This window comes from Falco peregrinus, chromosome 12 (assembly GCF_023634155.1).
Source record: "Falco peregrinus isolate bFalPer1 chromosome 12, bFalPer1.pri, whole genome shotgun sequence".
In the NCBI taxonomy this organism is placed as follows: Eukaryota; Metazoa; Chordata; class Aves; order Falconiformes; family Falconidae; genus Falco; species Falco peregrinus.
This window is the reverse complement of record NC_073732.1, coordinates 15,291,405-15,299,818: the sequence shown is the minus strand read 5'-3', so window position 1 is coordinate 15,299,818 and position 8,414 is coordinate 15,291,405. Positions and strand designations below refer to the sequence as shown.

The following is an 8,414-nucleotide window of genomic DNA, read 5'->3' as shown; positions in this document are numbered from 1 at the left end:
AGAAGAAGGCAGGGAGGAATGCCAGCCTTAAATTACTGTGAAAGTTGACACTACCTTTTAACATTTAATGTGCAAAAAGCCTGTGTGCCACTGCATCTTGAAAGAAGCCTCTTGCGTTATAAGCATGACCGATAGCGACTGGAGATAATTCATGCCTCCTCCTGGTGGGTGCAAAAGCTGCCAGCAGATATTGCCTTTCATGCTATCATTTTTCCCTCTGGAGGCATAGGTTGGCAAGGTGTGAACATAAATGTGAACATAAATCCATGCAGAGAGCCTAGCTAATGCAGAATATATGGCGCAGAACAGAACATGCCCGGTGGTGGCATGGCCTGGGAGCAAGGAACAGCCAATGTTTGGGGCTTTCACCTGATGAGGCAGAATAAAGCCCCACATCTTGATTTATTTTGCTTTTTGATTTATAGCCAAAGACTCGTGATGCAAAGCCTCCCATGCAACACACATGGAAGTGTTTCTTCAGGGCTGAAATTTTTTACTGAACTTAATACCATCAGCAGCAGGTTTTTAGTTTCCTCTGAAGCTCTCAAGGCTTTAAAGATGACACTGTTAGCAGGTATTTTTGCCTAGCATCATTCTGAAAGAAGAAAAATAGCTGGGGCCTCTGGGATTAACTGCCCTTTCTGTGAGAAGCATTTATCACTGTTCGTACAGCTCTTCTCAATCTTTATTTCTATCGAATGCCTGTGACCGAAGATCTTTGCCCTATCTGAAAACATTTCTCTCCCATCAAGCACAGATCATGCAATGCTCTCCCATGCATAAAAATTTCATACTGCTAGAAAATTACAGTCTGCAGATCAACTGGTCAAGGAGTTTTGCCGGTCCAGTATACAGTGTGGGGCATGACAAGTTGTTCCCACAGGGGAGGCTGAAACAAGGGGAGAAGGTGGGGGCAGTGAGGGGTGGTGCCTCCATCCTCCTCTGCAGAGCCCGGAGGAGCCCGGTGCCAGGAGAAGGGGTCCCAGGCCTGGGGACCTCCCCAGCATGCTCCCAGTCTGGGTTTGCAGCACTCCCTAGCAAGAGCCACCCCACAGGCCAGGAGGGCATCATGGACCTTCCCATGAGATGCTCCTGGGAACCTGGCTTGGCACTGTCACTGGCGGGCTGGGAAGGAGCTACAGTTCTGAGATCAAATTTTCTCCTAAAACAGTAAAACACCCACTACCTGTTCACTAGGGATGCGTCTCTGCCCCACAGCGCGATGCAAGGGAGGGGAAGCAGCCCCACAGCCTTCCCCACACCAAACCGGCCACAGGCAACAGGCTGAGGGTGGTGGTGGAGCTTTCCTAAAAATACTCCTTTTCTATAATTTGCTTTGTTTGAACAAGGAGAAAACTGGTGCAAGCAGAGGAACCACTGAAGAGCAATCCTGGACAGCCCCAGGGACACGGGGCGCTCGGCGTGGGAGTCAGGCTGGAAAACCCAAACCCCTGCACACAAGCCCAGCACAAACCCTGGTGGCAGTTTTCCTTCTGCCTTGCCCTGACAGCCCCCCCAGGCACTCTGCGCAGGGACACCCCATGCCGAGGCGGCATGCTTGGGATGGGGCATGCCCAGTGAGGTTCCACCAGGCTTCTGCTCTTCACGCTGCTGATCCAGACAGGGAAATGGCACGGCTAAGATTTGTATTCATTCATAACTATGGAAAAAGCATATATATGTCCCACCAAATGCCCCCCCTTTGGTTGCAGAGGTTTGTCAAAGGGCTGGAGGGCAATGGCAAGCCAGGTTGTGTAGCAGTGTTGGGCATGGGTGCTGGTGGCTCGGAGCTGCTGTGAAGGTTGGAGGAGACACCAGCGACGAGCAGCAGACAGAAGTTACGTGCATTGAATACAATACCTTAGTTCTTCCTTCCTCCGGAAAATAAACTATGAAAGATTTACTTGAAAGGGGCATTTTCTGTGATTGCCATTGATACTTCCAGCTGTAGAAATATCAGAATATTTCCAACAGTTGTTTGTTATGGCAGTTTGAAAGCAGAAGAGATCATCATCTGATTATTTCCAAGGCAGCAATGAAACTGAATTAACAATATTTGAAAATATAAAATGTAAACTACAAGCAAATGCTTTGAACTTCAACAGTATTTGCAGCTGATAATGATAATGTTCAACTGGTGAGACACTATCCTAATGACACACTCACGGAAAATGAGGAGGAATATTTGCTTCCAGCTAATTGGTGAGCCTGTATGCCATGTAATACCACAAAGTGCATTCTAAACAAATCATCATTTGATCTTGAAGGTTGTGCAACAAAACTTTTCAATTGCATTTTCTCATCATCAAAAGAATTTTGGGATTACAGGGGAGATTTCATTTTTTTCGGCTCTGAGTACATGGAAATGCAGAGGCGTGCCCTGACAAGCCAGTTATCTTTGTGCTTTGCCATCTGTGCCTATCTTGGGATGTTTCCCAGCTCAGCCAGCCCCTCGTGCGTGAAGCCAGGGCTGCTGAGCTGCACCATTCAGGGGAGGGATGGTGGGAACTGGGCACCCGGTGCCGCCGCCCAGGCCGTGCTGCGCTGCAGCCCCCTGCCATGGGCACACTTGCAAAGGCCGGGCAGCGGGAAGCAAAGCAGCCGTTGGCATCACCCTTAGCCCAGGACACCCATTCACCAGCTGGAGCTGAACACAACTCCAACGAAACCGAGCCTGGCGCAGCCCCCTGCACCCCGGTTCAGAGCAGCTCAGGCACAAGGGCAGCATCCCCCCCTGACGTTACGGCTGCCCCTGCCCCGCTGCTGCTGAAGCGCTGCGTATGCAACCTCGGCAATGAATTGCTACTATGCTACAAACCTCAGAATCCACCCATTTATCTTTTTCAGCATAATTTATCATTTCAGCATGAATGCATTGCACCTAACGTTGCAGCTCTGTTTGTACCCCCCCAGGCAGGTGGCCCGGAGGAAGCCTCCCTTCTCCTGGGGCAGGCATCTGCCCCCTCCCCCGCCAAGCTGAGCCTCTTTACTCTCCGTTGAGCTTTACGTGACTCTTAACTTCTTCCACAATGCACCGTATGTTTTTTTCCACAAGGCTGGTTAAAAATAACACAGTTAGATCTTCTGAATGCAAAAGACTGTGACATCTGTTCTCTGAGGGGGAAATTAGAAAAAAATACAAACTTGGCTCTTAACTAAGACCAGACAGCAGTGGGGCACGCTGCTCTGCCAGGGGACCTCCTGTAACGGCACCATGGAGCTCCCAGGTCTCTGGCTTCTGCAAGCAAAATGAACGAGCTCACCCATACGCTCCCCACACCTGGAATCTGGAGGCACCAACCCACATTTTAACTGCGTTGAAATTTGACAGCAGAGTGAACCTGGAAGGTCTGTAGGAGGAACCCTTAGACCCCGATGCATGCCCACGTGGGCAGGCCGGCAGCCCCTGCAGCGATGCCGGGACCCCCAGGTCGTCGCTAACATCCCGGTGCCCTCCCTGCGGCTCACAGCTGCTGAGGGTGCAAGCAGAGTGGGCCCCGTGGGACAAATGCCGTCCCCGGGCAGGTGTGGGACAGCCACAAATGTCCTCTCCCTCAGCCCTGTCCCTGCTGCTGGCCTCAGCACCGATTTAGCTTTGGTCAGGTCCATGCCTGCTCTTGCATTACCAGAAGGTCACTATTCTACAAGCAACTATAAAGGGCTTGGAGAGTGTCAATTATGGTTTTCAGACAACTGATCCACAAAAAGCGAAGTTATTTCAAGAAAGATAAACGTGGCCGAGACCGTTACATATAATTCATGTCTGCCCACAGCATTCCTGCTCTGCTAAGTGCGGTGGCACTTCAACTCCATGTCCTGTCCCAGATGTGACTTTGGGGGTAGGGGGACTTCACTTTCTAGTGTTGCTGCTTCTCCGCGAGGACTTCTGCCTGCAGAAGGTCTCCCCATAGCATGCCCTGCCACCCTTCCATGCCACTCTGGGTGCCTGTGTGCACCCTACCTGGTGCTTTTACAGGCATGTCCCCAGCACCCTGTGCCACGTCCTTTCCAGTGTGCGTGCAATGCTCTGGGTACCTGCTGAACTAGCCCACCACAGCAGGGTGGGCATCGCTCCCCTGTGAGGGATATGAAAATGAAACAGGGAAAAGAAGCCACATCACCCCAGGACACCTGGTTCCCAGATCAGCATCATGTCCCACCTAGTCTGGGACATTTGGGACTGACAGCTGCAAAGACAGTCAGAGAATCTAGAAATTCCCCCCTGGCTCCACGTCAGACAGTGGTTTCTCAGCCTCTCCTTCTTTATCCCCTCTAAACCCAGGACAATATGGTCCCTTTGCAGGGAGGCTTGGCTGAGCACAGGCTGCAGAAGCCCACGGGCAGACGGAGCTGCAGAACTTCACATGCTGGTAGGTTTGTACTGGAGACCACAGAATCATTTTTCAGCATCTGTATGTGATGCTACCGGCACCCACTCAGCCTGCCTGATGCTCCTGCCTAAATTCAGCTGACACATTCATTCATTATGAACCTGGTACTCCATTTTTATGACAAGTATATGACTGCCTTGGCACTCCCTGCTCAGCCCAGCATTATTTAAATGCTTCCTCTATTATTATTTTTTGATAATGCATCCTACTACACACAGCTCTTGAGGGAAGGAGAAGATGAAACACCCTGTGTGTTTATATCCTCCTTGTTCTTTGCTGGAAAAACTTCACTGGAGCAATGACTGGCAAAAGAAATCTAGTGGCATCTGCTGAAAATTTTTTGAGGTTTACAAGTAAATGACTCATGATAGGATATTTCATTACATTTGGTTTAATAGTGCTGACTTCTTGTATTTCCTATTTTTGCAACGTCTGCTGCTTTGAAAATGCAAAACACTGGTGTGTCAGCACAGGCACAGTGTGCTGGCCTCCGGTTTCTCTCCCACTGTATGGTATTTAGTTCTAGATTAGTTACTGCATCATTAAAAAACAGATTACTGCTGTCTTGCTCCAGGTCGCAACTTTTTGACCTGGAAAATTCACTATGTGGTGAATCTTACATCAGTTTTCCAACCTTTTGCCCAATCTAGGAGTCAAGCTGCTACCTTGGAGTTGGCAGCCTTCTCCTTTGAACACCGGCACAGGACTAGCATGCTCCTTGCCTTCTGCATAGGCATTATGGTTTATTTCTGTTATTTAATTGGAATATGCCCCAGCCCTACCGGACTGTAGGCACTGCTGTTTCCCTTCTGCTGTGTGCAGTGGTTTACAGTGCCAGGACGTTTTTTCCAATTACCAGGCAAAAATTACTGCTGGACACCTCTGTCTTTTCTATAGTGCTAGGAGTTTCCCAAACCACTGAGCAGAGATCCTACATAATTGCAACATTTCATTTTTTCCCAGGAGAGGGTGCAAATGTTGCTGATTCCCCTCAATCGCACCATCCTTGTCCATAACCTGAAGGCTCTTTTAATCCCTGGAGAGGTGCACTGCCACTCTCCAACCCAACCTTGGCTCTGCAGCACCCCGTGGGGTCCCTGCCAGGGGACTCACAGACGTATCATGAGCAATCCTGGTCTTTTTTTCCCTGAGATGGTACTGAAAGCCCAAGAGTTTCCCCCACAAAAGGAGATTTTCTCACTGGCAGAATCATTGGATGACTGCTGCCGAGGGGACCGCGGTCGGTGTGACATGAGGAGCCACCCACAGCTGATGCTCACCACTCTGCCCAGAAAACAGCCTCTGCGCCAGCTCTGGTGGGCTAACGGAGCAGAGACCAAGGGTGTTTTCAAGGTTGGAGCTGGAACACTGTAAATGCAGCCTGCAGGGACACGCATGGGCAGGCAGAGCACAGACCGGCAGTGTTGGCCGTGTAGCCCACCTGCCTGCTCTGCACTTGTGGCTCTCCTGCCCTGTGCCCAGGGGACAGCTGCTGTGCCCCTTCTGAGCCTGCCAGGGCACCGCTTGGCGTGGGCAGCAAACGGAGAGAAATCCCACCCTCGTCACCCCCTACACGTAGGTTCTTGGCTTCAGCAAGGCGAGGAACCAGGGGACATGCCAACAGGCAGCTGCCCGTGCCACCTCCCAGATCACATTCCTGCTCCCCACAGCTCATCCTTGTACCCTTGGGTTATGTCCTTCTGCATCTGCACTACCCAGCATCTGTCGATGATGAATTTTATTCCCGTTTTGTTATCTATTTCTCCATATCACCCACATTTTCTGCAGTTCTTCACGTCAGCTCTATGTTTCCCTCTCCTGAACAGCTCAGCATCAGTGGCAGGTTCTTCTGTGTCACCATGATCCCCCATTTTCCAGATAATGGCTTTTGACTAGTTTTGCCGCAGGACCATCAGGCCTGTCGGTTCAGCTGAGCATTGTTTACCTGGCCAGCGCTCCATGCACCCGTTCCATGGCCCAGGGGCTTGATCTCACATGCCCATTCAGTTTTTCCGTACTGCTGCTGGTGTTTTTAAGCACTCCGTATAAAACTTCCCTCTCTCTTAAGCTTGGCAGATCTTGCTGGAAGGGTACGCCTTTGCTGTGTTCCCCAGGTAGCCAAAGTCCTCCAGCATAGAAAAAGATGATTTTGAAAGTAAAATGCGTGCAGAAAAAGCAATACACCTTTTCTTTCTAACACACTGCCTAGAGCCTCATGTGCCACAGGGCATCTGCAAGCATTTTGTTCCCTAAACTGAAACTGTCCTTAGTACTTGAAAGGGTTGATTTATCCTGCCCAGCTGCAAGGAGGGGATGCATCATGACAAAGGCCCCAAACCTTTCAACAGCTGCAAAACACACTTAGAGCAAGCGTTCTGTATAGGCAATAAATGGAGACACTTCATGCAATGCCTTCTGTGAACAGGGCTCTGCGTGCAGCCTGTGGCTTGCATGGCTTTGGGATCGTCATCAGCAGGGTCACAAATTGCTGCTAAACGGTGGTTGAGTGGGAGTAGAAGCTAGTACTGGGGCTGCACTGGTGAAGGCTGGCACTAGGGACAAGCACCCTGCCAGGGCTGCAGGGTGCCAAATCCATCCAGAGCGAGCTGGGAGAAAGAGCTCTAAGGTGCCTGTCTGCACAGAGGGGAGCTGGAGCCCCAGGGCATGAGTTCCTGCCTGCCACAACAGCAGTTCAAGCAACATCTGTCCCAGGAAAGACACATCTGGCTCTGAGGAATGCCCCTCAAGCTGCTGAGCATCCCCTTCCCCAGGTGAGCAATGCCGAAGCCTCCTGCCAGGGCCAGACCTGCGGCCCGTTCTGGCAGCTCCAGACTCTGCTTTGTTTCAGCTTGGTCTTCCAATAGGCAAATGGCCTGAATTAACATCGAGACTTTAGGTACAATGTAGCTAATTCCTGTGAAATATCTTAGTAAGGTAATTTGCTCCAAGTGCTCCCCCCATTAGCGGCTGGTTAGTGAATAAACAGTTTCCAGAGGAGAACTGCACAAACTGAACCCTGACACCACGAGAAAAACTAGCAGGACCGGGCAGCAATTTCTTTGCAATTAGTAATTAAAGCCACGAAGCTTATGATAGTCGGAGATGGAGCTACTAAAAATCTGGCTGAAATACTCACAGATGCTAAGGAATGCGTCCCTCCACGGCTCTGCAAAGCTTTTGAGGAAAAGCTCATAGAACAATGCAGTAACTAATAAAAAAACGCATGGAAAGGAAGAACTGGCAGTTGCCACATGTCCCAGGCTTATTGCTCTTTTTTTGCCTCTTTCTGCCTTCCCTTGGGACAGGTTCCACGCTGCCTGTGGCTCTGCGGGAGGCAGAGGGGCGGTTCGGTGCCCGCTCGCTCTGCTGCAGCCCGGCATTTCTTCGCAAAGGCGAAATAACAGGTTGGCTTTTTGTTTTGTTTTGCAAAGTCAGGAACTCCATCTTAGCGCTGAAGCCCGTTGTTATGGTTTGTGTTAGTCTTGGCACGCTGACTGAAGTGCGCTCGGTATGAATAGCGGAGAGCTGAAAAGTAAATATCGTATCCTCTGGGAGCAGCGGAGGGGGGGGGGGCGGCGGGATTGCTTAATGGAGCACCCCCAGCGCCTGTTTGGGTTAGGCTTACAGTAATTGCTCCCTAGGTGAGTTTATGCCAACAATCGATCGTTTCAAATGGGAAAGAAGTACAAATGAGTAAGAGAATAAACACTGACAGTGTTATGAAACACGGGAGAGGAGAGCAAAAATCCCGTGCAGCTCAAACATGGGGAAACATGGGAAGCAAAGCTGGCCGGGAAACGGGGGATACTGTTTGCTCTACATGCAATTTCTCATGAATGCTGAACGATACAAGAAAAGAAATTTAATTTTCTCCTTCAGCTCAAGATACAGAGGTACTTTTCCACTTGCCACTTTTGTTGATCTTTTACGAAGAGTCCAAGGAGCCCACTCTGCAATCCTGTCTCTTCCTCTGTCCTGGAGAAACACGGGACTGTCGGCATGAGCAGCACTTTGCTGTGAGCA

The 8,414-nt window shown here is 50.3% G+C and overlaps 1 long non-coding RNA gene across 1 annotated transcript; it reads right to left on the bottom strand.

Moving 5' to 3' along the window:
- Positions 1-1,638: 1,638 nt before the first annotated feature.
- On the bottom strand, positions 1,639-7,848 carry LOC114012262 (uncharacterized). The gene is made up of 2 exons (XR_008749498.1): positions 7,528-7,848; positions 1,639-6,517 (listed from the first exon to the last, which is right to left on the bottom strand). It is a non-coding gene; the product is annotated as an uncharacterized LOC114012262 (long non-coding RNA).
- Positions 7,849-8,414: the final 566 nt, after the last annotated feature.